Source organism: Procambarus clarkii, chromosome 7 (genome assembly GCF_040958095.1).
Source record: "Procambarus clarkii isolate CNS0578487 chromosome 7, FALCON_Pclarkii_2.0, whole genome shotgun sequence".
NCBI lineage: Eukaryota > Metazoa > Arthropoda > Malacostraca > Decapoda > Cambaridae > Procambarus > Procambarus clarkii.
Window position 1 is genome coordinate 31593718 of NC_091156.1, and position 13082 is coordinate 31606799.

The window sequence follows — 13082 nt, forward strand, 5'->3', positions numbered from 1 at the left end:
GAGGCAAGTATATTGAAAGACGCACCCCCAGGAGGCTAATGTCTTGAAAGACGGCCCCAACGTGGCTAGTGTCTTGAAAGACGGCCCCAACGTGGCTAGTGTCTTGAAAGACGGCCCCAACGTGGCTAGTGTCTTGAAAGACGGCCCCCCAGGAGGCTAGTGTCTTGGAAGACTGCCCCCAGGAGGCTGTGTTAAAAGACGGCCCCAACGTGGTTAGTGTCTTAGAAGACGGCCCCCCAGGAGGCTAGTGTATTGAAAGACGGCCCCCAGGAGGCTAGTGTCTTGAAAGACTGCCCAACCAGAAGGCTAAAGTCTTAAAAGATGGCCCAACGTGGCTAGTGTCTTGAAAGACGGCCCCCCAGGAGGCTAGTGTCTTGAAAGACGGCCCCCCAGGATGCTAGTGTCTTGAAAGACGGCCCCCCAGGAGGCTAATGTCCTTAAAGACGGCCCCAACGTGGTTAGTGTCTGATGAGACGGCCCCAACGTGGTTAGTGTCTCATAAGACGGCCCCCACGTGGTTAGTGTCTAATAATACGGAACCAAGGTGGCTAGTGTCTTGAAAAACGGCCCCCATGTGGCTAGCGTTTTGAAAGACGGCCCCAAGGTGGCTAGTGTCATGAAAGACGGCCCCCAGGAGGTTAATGTCTTAAAAGACGGCCCCAACGTTGTTAGTGTCTTGTAAGACAGCACACAGGTGCTAGTGTAGTGAAAGATGCCCCTCCCCCAAGAGGCTAGTGTCTTGTAAGACGGCCACCTCCGGAGACTAGCATCTTCACACCGGAGCTTTATGCTATTCTCTATGCTCTTCGTCTCCTGCTTTCTCGTTGTCAGTCTTCCTTTGTAGTTGTTGTTGACTCTCGTAGTGCCCTCATGGCTCTCGGGTCCTTTAATCCGGTTCATCCAGTAGTTATCGAGATCCAGCATTGGCTGTTTCTTGTTCACAGTAAATTTAAGTCAGTTGAGTTTTGTTGGGTTCCCAGCCATATTGGTGTGTCTTTAAATGAGCGTGCGGATGCTGCCGCCAAGGAAGCTGTCTGCTCTTGTTATATCTCTCGTAAAGGTATTCCACATTCTGACTTTTACCCGGTTATCCATTCCTCCATCCATACCCGTTGGCAGGCTTCTTGGTCGTCTGTTACTGGTAACAAACTACGTACTCATAAAAGTTGTGTTTCCTCGTGGCGGTCCTCCAACCACCGTAACCGGCGATGGGAAACGGCTCTGGCGAGGTTGCGTATTGGCCATACTCGCTTAACCCATGGTCACTTGATGGAGTGCCGCCCTGCTCCTTATTGTCCTAATTGCATTGTCCCTCTAACGGTCGTGCATATCCTTCTTGAATGTCCTGACTTCCAGAATGAGCATGTGTCTTGCTTTCCGACCGCCCCTCGTGGTCACCTGTCCCTCAATAGAAATCTTGGTGACTCGGATACTTTTAATATAGTTTGCCTTATGCGTTTTTGTTCTCGTTTTTGCATCTTTGGTGATATTTAGCGCCCTCTGATTATTCCACACATTAGATGGTGCTACATAGCCTTCCCGGTTTGGTGCCTTCTATTGATAATTACCTACTTGTAAGACGGACCCCAGGAGGCTAGTGTCTTGAAAGACGGTCCCCCAGGAGGCTAGTGTCGTGAATGATGGCCCCCGTAGGAGGCTAAGGTCTTGAAAGACGGCTCCCAGGAGACTAGTGTCTTGAAAGACGGCCCCCAAGAGGCAAGTGACTTGAAAGACGGCCCCCAGGAAGCTAGTGTCTTGAAAGACGGCCCCGAGGTGGCTAGTGTCTTGAAAGACGGCCCCCAGGAGGCAAGTGTCATGTAAGATGGCCCCCCTAGGAGGATAGTGTCTTGAAAGACGGCCCCAGTAGGCTAGTGACACTAGCCTACTGGAGGCCGTCTTTCACGACACTAGCACCAGGGGGGCTGTTTTTCAAGACACTACCTTCTTTAGTGCGGTCTTTCAAGACGCTAGCCACGTGCGGGCTGTCTTTCAAGTCACTAGCCTCTTTGGGGCAGTCTTTTTAGACACTAGTCACCTGGAGGCCGTCTTTCAATGCACTAGCCTCCGGGGGGCCGTCTTTGAAGATACTAGCCTCCTGGGGGGTCGTCGTTCAAGACACCAGCCTCTTGGGGAGCCATCCTGGAGGGGGGGGAGGCTGTCTTTCAAGACACTAGCCTCCTGGTGGTCCTTCCTTCACGAGACTAGCCTCTTGGGGGGGGGGGCGTCTTTCAAGGAACTAGCCTCCTAGGGGTCATCTTTCACGACCCTAGCCTAATGTGGGACCATTTTTCAAGACTCTCGCCTCCTGGGGGCCGTCTTTCAAGACACTAGCCTCTTGGGGGCCGTCTTCTAAAACACAATCCATCTGGGGAGGCCGTCTTTCAAGACACTAGCCTCCTTGTGGCCGTCATTCAAGACACTCGCCTCCTGGGGGCCGTCTTTCAAGACACTAGCCTTCTGTGGGGGCCGTCTTTCAAGACACTAACCTCCTGTTGGTTCGTCTTTCACGAGACTAGCCTCTTAGGAGGCCGTCTTTCAAGACACTAACCACTTGGGGGGGGCCGTCTTTCAAGACCCTAACCTACCTGGGGCCCTATTCCAAAACACTAGCCTCTCAGCGGCCATCTTTCAAGACACTAGCCTCCTGGTGGACGTAATGTAAGACACTAGCCTCCTCGGGCCGTCTTTCACAACACTAGCAACGTGTCTTTCAAGACATTAGCCTCTTGGGGGCTGTCATTTAAGACATTAGCCTCCTGGAGGCCGTTTTTCAAGACACTAGCCTCTTGGGGGCCGTCTTTCACGACACTAGCACCTGGGGAGCCGTCTTTCAAGACACTAGCCTCTTAGGGGGCCATCTTTCACGACACTAGCACCTGGGGAGCCGTCTTTCATGACACTATCCACGTGGGGGTTGTCTTTCAAGAATCTAGGATCTTGGGGTCCGACTTTTAAGATTAGCCTCCTGGGGGCTTCTTTCAAGACACTAGCTTCCTAGGGGTCGTCTTTTAAGACACTAGCCACGTGGGGGCTGTCTTACAAGACACTAGCCTCCTTGGGGACGTCTTTTAGGACACTAGCCACTTTGGGGCCGTCTTTCAAGACACTAACCACATGGGGGCCGTCTTTCAAGACATTAGCCTCCTAGGGGCCGTCTTTCAAGACACTAGCTTCCTTACGGACGTCCTACATAGCACCGCGGGGGCAGTCTTTCAAGACACTAGCCTCCTTGTGGCCATCTTTCAAAACACTAGCACCTGGGGGCCATCTTTCAAGACTCTAGCCACGTTGGGGCCCGTCTTTCAAGAGACTAGCCTCTTTGTGGCCATCTTGCAAGACACAATCCTTCTGGGGGGCCGCCTTTCAAGACTCTAGCCTCTTCGGGACCGTCTTTCAAAGCACTAACCTCTTGGGGCCATCTTTCAAGAAACTAGCCTCCTGAGGGACCGCCTTTCAAGACACTAGCCTCTTGGGGCCTTCTTTCAAAACACTAGCCTCTTGCGGGCCATCGTTCAAGACACTAGCCTCCTGGGGGACCGTCTTTCATGAAACTAGCCTCTTGGGGGCCGCCTTTACAGACACTAGCCTCCTAGAAGGCCATCTTCCACGACACTAGCCTGTTTGGGGGGCTGTCTTTCAAGACACTAGCCTCCTAGAGGCCGTCTTTCAAGACACTAGGCACGTGGGGGCTGTCTTACAAGACACTAACCTCTTGGGGGCCGTCTTTCTAGAATCTAGCGCCCTGGGGTCCGTCTTTTAAGATATTAGCCTCTTGGGGGCTTCTTTCAAGACACTAGCCTCCTAGGGGCCATCTTTGAAGACACTAGCCTCTTTGAAGCCGTCTTACAAGACACTCGCCTCCTGGGTTCCGATTTTCAAGACACTTGCCTCATTGAGGCCGTCTTTCAAAACATTAGCCTCCATGGGACCGCCTTTCAAGACACTAGCCTCCTGGGGGGCCGTCTTTCAAGACTCTTGCCTCCTGGGGGCCGTCTGTCAAGACACTAGCCACGAGGAGCCGTCTTTCATGACACTAGCCTACAGGGGGCCGTCTTTTAAGACACTAGCCCCCTGGGGGCCGTCATTCAAGGCACTAGTCTCCTGGGGGTGATCTTCCAAGACACTAGCGTCGTGAGGAGGGGGCCGTCTTTCAAGACACTAGCCACGAAGAGCCGTCTTTCACGACACTAGCCTCCAGGGGGCCGTCTTTTAAAACACTTGCCTCCTTGGGGGCCATCTTTCAAGACACTAGCCTCCTGGGGGCCGTCTTTCAAGACACTAGCCTCCTGTTGGTCCGTCTTTCAAGACACTAGCCTCCTGGGGGCCGTCTTCCAAGACACTTGCCTCTTGGGGAGCCGTCTTTCAAAACACTAGTCGTGACCCCCCAAGAGGCTATAGTTTCTTCGGGGGCCATCTTTCACGACCGACACTAGCACCTGGGTGGCCGTCTTTCAAGACACTAGTCGTCTGGGGGCCGACTTTCAAGACACAAGCCACCTAAAGGGCCATCTTCCAGGACACTAGCCTCCTGGGGAGCCCAAGTGTCACACACGGGGTATTGTGTATCACCAGTGTCACACACAGGGTATTGTGTATCATCAGGGGGGTAGACACAGGGTATTGTGTATCATCAGGGGTAGACACAGGGTATTGTGTATCATCAGGGGTAGACACAGAGTATTGTGTATCAACAGTGTCACACACAGGGTATTGTGTATCACCAGTGTCACACACAGGGTATTGTGTATCACCAGTGTCACACACAGGGTATTGTGTATCACCAGTGTCACACACAGGGTATTGTGTATCACCAGTGTCACACACAGGGTATTGTGTATCACCAGTGTCACACACAGGGTATTGTGTATCATCAGGGGTAGACACAGGGTATTGTGTATCATCAGGGGTAGACACAGGGTATTGTGTATCAGCAGTGTCACACACAGGGTATTGTGTATCACCAGTGTCACACACAGGGTATTGTGTATCATCAGGGGTAGACACAGGGTATTGTGTATCATCAGGGGTAGACACAGGGTATTGTGTATCACCAGTGTCACACACAGGGTATTGTGTATCATCAGGGGTAGACACAGGGTATTGTGTATCATCAGGGGTAGACACAGGGTATTGTGTATCATCAGGGGTAGACACAGGGTATTGTGTATCATCAGGGGCAGACACAGAGTATTGTGTATCAGCAGTGTCACACACAGGGTATTGTGTATCACCAGTGTCACACACAGGGTATTGTGTATCATCAGGGGTAGCCACAGGGTATTGTGTATCATCAGGGGTAGCCACAGGGTATTGTGTATCATCAGGGGTAGACACAGGGTATTGTGTATCAGCAGTGTCACACACAGGGTATTGTGTATCATCAGGGGTAGACACAGGGTATTGTGTATCATCAGGGGTAGACACAGGGTATTGTGTATCATCAGGGGTAGACACATGGTATTGTGTATCAGCAGTGTCACACACACGTACATTAAGGGTTTGAGCAATCCAGCAGACTTTCAGGATCCCTTCATGAAATATTCAATATTATCAGGTGGAAATTGAATACCCAAATGAGTCATAGGAACGTTATAAAGAATTTTTTCATTGTCAGAGTAGTGGACAAATGGAATGCATTAGGCAGTGATGTGGTGGAAGCTGACTCCATACACAGTTTCAAATGTAGATATAATACAGCCCAGTAGGCTCAGGAACCTGTACACCAGTTGATTGACAGTTGAAAGGCGAGGACCAAAGCCACCAATTGAAAATTACAGTCTCTAGCATTACTCCAGATGATACAAAAAGAATTTCTTCGATGTGCTTGCGTGCGTAAGTCCGTGCGTGCGCATGTCCGTGTGTGCGTGTGTGTGTGTGTGTGTGTGTGTGTGTGTGTGTGTGTGTGTGTGTGTGTGTGTGTGTGTGTGTGTGTGTGTGTGTGTGTGTGTGTGTGTATTCACCTAGTTGTGTTTGCCGGGGATGAGATTTGCTCTTTCAGCCCGCCTCTCAACTGTCAATCAACTGTTTACAAACTACTTTTTTTTCCACCGCACACACACACACTGGAGACCATATACAAGGTACCATTTGGAGATGAAATACTTCAAGAGTCAGAGAGAGAGAAAGACCTGGGGGTTGATATCACGCCAGACCTGTCCCCTGAAGCTCATATCAAGAGGATAACATCAGCAGCATATGCCAGGTTGGCTAACATAAGAACGGCCTTTAGAAACTTGTGTAAGGAATCTTTCAGAACATTATATACCACATATGTCAGACCAATCCTGGAGTATGTGGCTCCAGCATGGAGTCCATATCTAGTCAAGCATAAGACTAAACTGGAAAAGGTTCAAAGGTTTGCCACCATACTAGTACCCGAGCTGAGAGGTACGAGCTATGAGGAGGGACTACGGGAATTAAACCTCACTTCGTTGGAAGACAGAAGAGTTAGGGGGGGACATGATCACCACATTCAAGATTCTCAAGGGAATCGACAGGGTTGATAAAGACAGAATGTTTAACACAAGGGGCACACACACTAAGGGACACAAGTGGAAACTGAGGCCCAAATGAGCCACAGAGCTATTAGAAAGAACTTTTTTAGTGTCAGAGTGGTTGACAAATGGAATGCATTAGGAAGCGATGTGGTGGAGGCTGACTCCATACACAGTTTCAAGTGTAGATATGATAGAGCTCAATAGGCTCAGGAACATGTACACCTGTTGATTGACGGTTGAGAGGCGGGACCAAAGAGCCAGAGCTCAACCCCCGCATTCTTCATTACATTACATTTGCTTGGGTTAAACTCTAACAACCATTTGTTTGACCATTCCTTCAGCTTGTCTAGGTCTTCTTGAAGCCTCAAGCAGTCCTCCTCTGTCTTAATCCTTCTCATAATTTTGGCGTTGTCCGCAAACATTGAGAGAAAGGAATCTATAACCTCCGGGAGATCATTTACATATATCAGAAACAAGATAGGACCGAGTACAGAGCTTTGTGGGACTCCTCTGGTGACTTCACACCAATCTGAGGTCTCACCCCTCACTGTAACTCTCTGCTTCGTATTGCTCACGTACTCCCTTAACCCCTGGAGCACCTTACCAGCTACACCTGCCTGTCTCTCCAGCTTATGTACCAGTCTCTTATGCGGTACTGTCAAAGTCTTTCCGACAATCCAAGAAAATGCAGTCCGCCCACCCTTCTCTCTCTTGCTTAATCTTTGTCACCTGGTCGTAGAATTCTATTAAGCCAGTCAGGAAAGATTTACCCTCCCTGAATCTATATTGGGGATTTCTCACTTAGTCCCTTCTCTCCAGATGTGTTACCAGGTTTTTTCTCACGATCTTCTCCATCACCTTGCATAGTATACAAGTCAAGGACACTGGCCTGTAGTTCAGTGCCTCTTGCCTGTCGCTTTTTTTGTATATTGGGACCACATTCGTTGTCTTCCATATTTCTGGTAGGTCTCCCGTCTCCAGTGACCTACTATACACTATGGAGAGTGGCAAGCAAAGTGCCTCTGCACACTCTTTCAGTACCCATGGCGAGATCCCGTCTGGACCAACAGCCTTTCTAACATCCAGATCCAGCAGGTGTCTCTTGACCTCCTCTCTCGTAATTTCGAACCCTTCCAAGGCCGCCTGGTTTACTTCCCTTTCTCCTAGAACAGTGATCTCACCTTGTTCTATTGTGAGGACCTCCTGGAACCTCTTGTTGAGTTCTTCACACACCTCTTTGTCATTCTCTGTATACCTGTCATCGCTTGTTCTAAGTTTCACTACCTGTTCTTTCACTGTTGTTTTCCTTCTAATTTGACTGTGGAGTAGCTTTGGTTCGGTCTTGGCTTTGTTTGATATATCATTTTCATAACTTTTCTCTGCTTCTCTCCTCACCCTGACATACTCATTCCTGGTTCTCTGGTATCTCTCTCTGCATTCTGGTGTTCTGTTATTCCGGAAGTTCCTCCACGCCCTTTTATTCAGTTTCTTTGCTTCCATACATGCCCTATTATACCACGGATTCTTCTTTTACTTCTCGGATTTTTCCCTTGGGGCTGGGATGAAACTGTTTACTGCCTCCTGACACTTTTGGGTAACATCGTCCATCATTTCTTGTGCAGACATATCTCTGAAGTCTGTGACCCAAGGTATTTCCCTTAGGAAACTTCTCATCTCTTTATAACTTCCCTTTCGGTATGCCAGCCATTTGTTTCCTAGTTCTTTTTTGGGGGAGATAATTCCTAGCTCTACCAGGTACTCAAAGTTCAATACACTGTGATCACTCATTCCCAAGGGCGCTTCCATCTTAACTTCCCTTATATCCCACTCATTTAGGGTAAATATAAAATCAAGCATTGCTGGTTCATCTTCTCCTCTCATTCTTGTTGATTCCTTGATGTGCTGGCTTAGAAAGTTTCTTGTTGCCACGTCCAGCAGCTTAGCTCTCCAGGTTTCTGGTCCTCCATGCGGGTCTCTGTTCTCCCAATCTATCTTTCCATGGTTGAAGTCAACCATGATTAGTGGTCCAGATCCATTCCTGATAGCAACAAAAGCTGCTCTTTCTATTATGTTAATGTTGGCCATGTTGTTTCTATCATATTCCTGTCTGGGTCTTCTGTCATTTGGTGGTGGAATGTATATGACTAAGTCTATAATTTTTTGCCCTCCAGTTCTTATGGTACCTGTTATGTAGTAACTAAAACCTTCACAGCCCTGAATAATCATCTCCTCAAAATCCCAGCCTTTTCTTACCTCAGAGCTGCACCAACACCACCACCTCTTCCTTCCCTCTCTTTCCTTATAACATAATAGTCTTGTGGGAACACTGCATTTGTTATGGTTTTCATTAGCTCTGTTTCTGGAGTACATTGCATTGTGGCATTCTCTTCCAAAATACTATAACCACCTTCTCACTGGATGATTTTCTGAGTCTCAGCAACGATACCGTTCTCTTTGAGGGCTCTAATCTCCTTTGCTGCTGTCAGCTCTCTTTTCAGGTTTCTTATTTCGTTCTTCATTTCCTGCATCATTTCTTGCATCTCACTCTTGATGTCCTCCAGAAACTGGGCGAACATTTCCTTCATTTCGTCACCTTGACTTTTCCCTGTTCCCCCTGTTACCTCTGTTTGCTTGCCCCTGTTCGTAGTTGTGCCATGATAGGATTAGTCAGGCGGGCAGAGCGGGGTGGGGGAAGGGGAGAGAGAGAGAGAGAGAGAGAGAGAGAGAGAGAGAGAGAGAGGGAGAGAGAGAGAGAGAGAGAGAGAGAGAGAGAGAGAGAGAGAGAGAGAGAGAGAGAGAGAGATAAAGAGAGAGATAAGGAGTTTGTGGGAGAGAGGGGTAAGGGTGGGGTGCGAGAGTGGGGTGAGAGAGAGGGGTGAAAGAGAGGGGTGAGAGTGAGGGGTGAGAGAGAGGGGTGAGAGAATAGGGTGAGAGAGTGGGGTGAGAGAGAGAGACAAACACACGTTCGTGCGTGTGTTTGTGTGTCTGCGCGTGTGTGTGTGTGTGATGGATGGGTGGGGGCGATACGACCCTCTCACTGAAGTGAGAAGAAAGGAGAGGGGGGAGGGGGAGGAGAGGGAGAGAGAGGAGAGGGAGAGAGACGGAGAGGGAGAGAGAGGTGTGTGTGTACTCACCTAGTTGTGCTTGCGGGGGTTGAGCTCTGGCTCATTGGTCCCGCCTCTCAACCGTCAATCAACAGGTTTACAGGTTCCTGAGCCTATTGGGCTCTCATATCTACACCTGAAACTGTGTATGGAGTCAGCCTCCACCACATTACTTCCTAATGCATTCCATTTGTCAACCACTCTGACACTAAAAAAGTTCTTTCTAATATCTCTGTGGCTCATTTGGGCACTCAGTTTCCACCTGTGTCCCCTAGTGCGTGTGCCCCTTGTGTTAAATAGCCAGTCTTTATCAACCCTGTCGATTCCCTTGAGAATCTTGAATGTGGTGATCATGTCCCCCCTAACTCTTCTGTCTTCCAATGAAGTGTGTGTGTGTGTGTGTGTGTGTGTGTGTGTGTGTGTGTGCTCACCTAATTGTACTTGCAGGGGTGGAGCTTTGGCTCTTTGGTCCCGCCTCTCAACCGTCAATCAACTGGTGTACAGATGTACTCACCTATTTGTACTCACCTATTTGTGCTTGCGGGGGTTGAGCTTTGGCTCTTTGGTCCCGCCTCTCAACTGTCAGATGTGTGTGTGTGTGTGTGTGTGTGGATGTTTTCTCACGTTTAATAAAAGTTGAAGCTTTATTAAATAGATTCCAAATATATGTTGACGTCGTTATTTAAAGCAAACAAAACAGTTTTTGGCAGTACCAAGAACTGCACCTCAAATATAAACGAAGTGAGGTGGCGGTTTAGGACCACTGCTGCCCCGGTAACAAAAACCACTTTCACCAAAAGTGAAAGTGGTTTGTACGCAGTGTACAGAGTCGCGCTCCTTCACCGCCCCACCCCGCGTGCGCGCCTCAGCCCCCGCGAAAAACGCGGCTTTCCGCCCGTGAAAGAAAAGCGCCCTTCTGGGGGGCGCAAAAGGGCTTCCTCTCCACCGCCCCCCCCCCTGCAGTGGAAAGAAAATTAAATAAACAAGCTCCATTACCTCCTGGAAAGCATGTGTTCATGAGTTCCCAACAAGGAAGAAAGAACATCAGGGGCGGTACCCAGTCTAGATGATTTAATTAACATTCATTTAGAGATGGACGAACTACCTTATGTTAAGTTTTTAATTCAACTGCTCACAGACCATCCTGATATTGTCTGGGACTCGAGGGTAAATGTATTAAGTCCTGTACAGAATTTAAATATTTTGGATATCAGTAAAAAAAAAAAAATGTATTATTCTCAGGCAGTCTTCAGAAAAAAGTGAATTGTCAGATGAACGAAAAGTATTGAAAAACGTCGAAAGAGCCGACCGTCGCATGAAATTATCGCGTCACCTGTCCTATAAGCATGACCCGTATTACCAGTCATGACTACTGGCTCACCATAGCCTGTGCTACATGAACACTTCGTTCTGAGTAGCTAAGTCTGAAACAACAACAACAACCAGTCATCGCCTTACTACCTGCCTACACCGTAAACAAGGACTATTCCATCCCCTAAGACCTAGTCAATCTAGCAGCTACTGTTTCACTAGTCGAACCTGTTAACGGGAGTGAGTGTGGCGTTAATCCAGGGCAACTCCTAGTGAGATTTACTTCTGTTCAAAATGTGGGTATTTAATAATTTAATTATATATATATATATATATATATATATATATATATATATATATATATATATATATATATATATATATATATATATATATTTATATATATATATATATATTTATATATATATATATATATATATATATATATATATATATATATATATATATATATATATATATATATTTAAGATAAATAGGAAAACCAGGGATATACTGAACATCTTGTTTCAGATTCTTTACTTTAAGGGGGCATATCATTCTAAATCGTTATAAATTAAAAGTTGTTCAATTTGCTTATAATTATTTTTATGAAATGGTTATAGAAAGGGCTGCAACTGGTCCAAGTTTCACCATCACACCCTAAACAGAAAAGGAGAAAAAAATACACAACGTATTATGCAACGAATGTTCAACATTCTCAAATAATCTCAGGGAACACGTGTGTCAACTAAAATGTCTAATATGTGCTGTAGAAGCACAAACTCTTGTAATAATTGTAATATGTATGTGCAATATATTTATATTTAAGATTTTTTTTTTTTCTTTTTTTTTTTGGCCAATATTTTTTTCTCGTTTGTTATCAAGGGATTTGCATGAAACTTGCACACCTTGCTCAATGGATGCCTATCAGCAAGGGTGCCAATTATGAACGAAATCTGTCGAAGTCAAGCTCAGCTACAGGTGGCCGAACTTGGATCTTTATTTTACTCTGGAAAGTAATTTACACCTTCAAATTACTTCAGAGCTTTCATTTATTAATCAATTTACATGCAAATTACACCTTATATGTAGCGTTTGTGCTTCTACAGAATCTAGTAGACATTTTAGTCCAAAGTCTATTTGTTGATTTTATAAAAATTTATAAATATCATATATTGCATATTTTTTTAGAAGGGTAACTTTGAAAAATTATATTATTGCACAAAACACTTTTTTTATAAAACTGATCACTAGAATCCTTTATTATGTGCTTAATTTAATATCTGAGTGTTATAGAAATGATTTTAGTTGACACATGTGTTCCCTGAAACTATTTGAAAATTCGTTGTTTATTTTTTTTCTCCTTTTCTGTTTAGGGTGTGATGATGAAACTTGGACCAGCTGCAGCCCTTTCTATAACCATTTCATAAAAAAATTTATAAGCAAATTGAACCACTTTTAATTTTACATTGATATGCCCCCTTAAAATGCATAACTTTTCGAATACTTCTCGAATTCATCATCAGATCTAAAAGAAAAAACAGAAATCACAATCAAATAACTAGTAAACAAAGAACTCATACTGAATATAATTGCCTATCAAAGAAAGGAAAATGCTTAAAAAACAAAACACTTAAGCGCACTTAAAGTGATCAATACAAATAAAACTTATTAACTGTCACATATATAAAAGCTAATTTAAAAATCCATTAGACTAGAAGACGAAATTTATAACTACTAAAACAAACCATTCTATTAAACTTACGCGAAGTGATCAGAAGTGAAACTTGATACCTAACACATAGATACTAAACACTATAACAAATATTCATATAATGACTACAAATCTACAAAAAATGTATATAAAATACAAACAGAATAAACGACAATTATAAAGTACTAACCAAAATCTTATAAAAACTCAAATATTAAATAAAATTAAATACCAAAAAATGTATTAAGTATCCTAAATAAAAGATTATAATAATGTACGATGTCAAGACTTGAAATAAGTACGAAAGGGCAAAGGCATGATAAACTAAACAAAATTATAATAAAATTAAACTAACAGAATGAACTATAAATCATTTTACAGGGCCTACTGTGCACTAGACAGTGTACAATTGAACAGCTGAAAGGTTGCTATTTAACAGAGGCCGCAGCTCCTTTA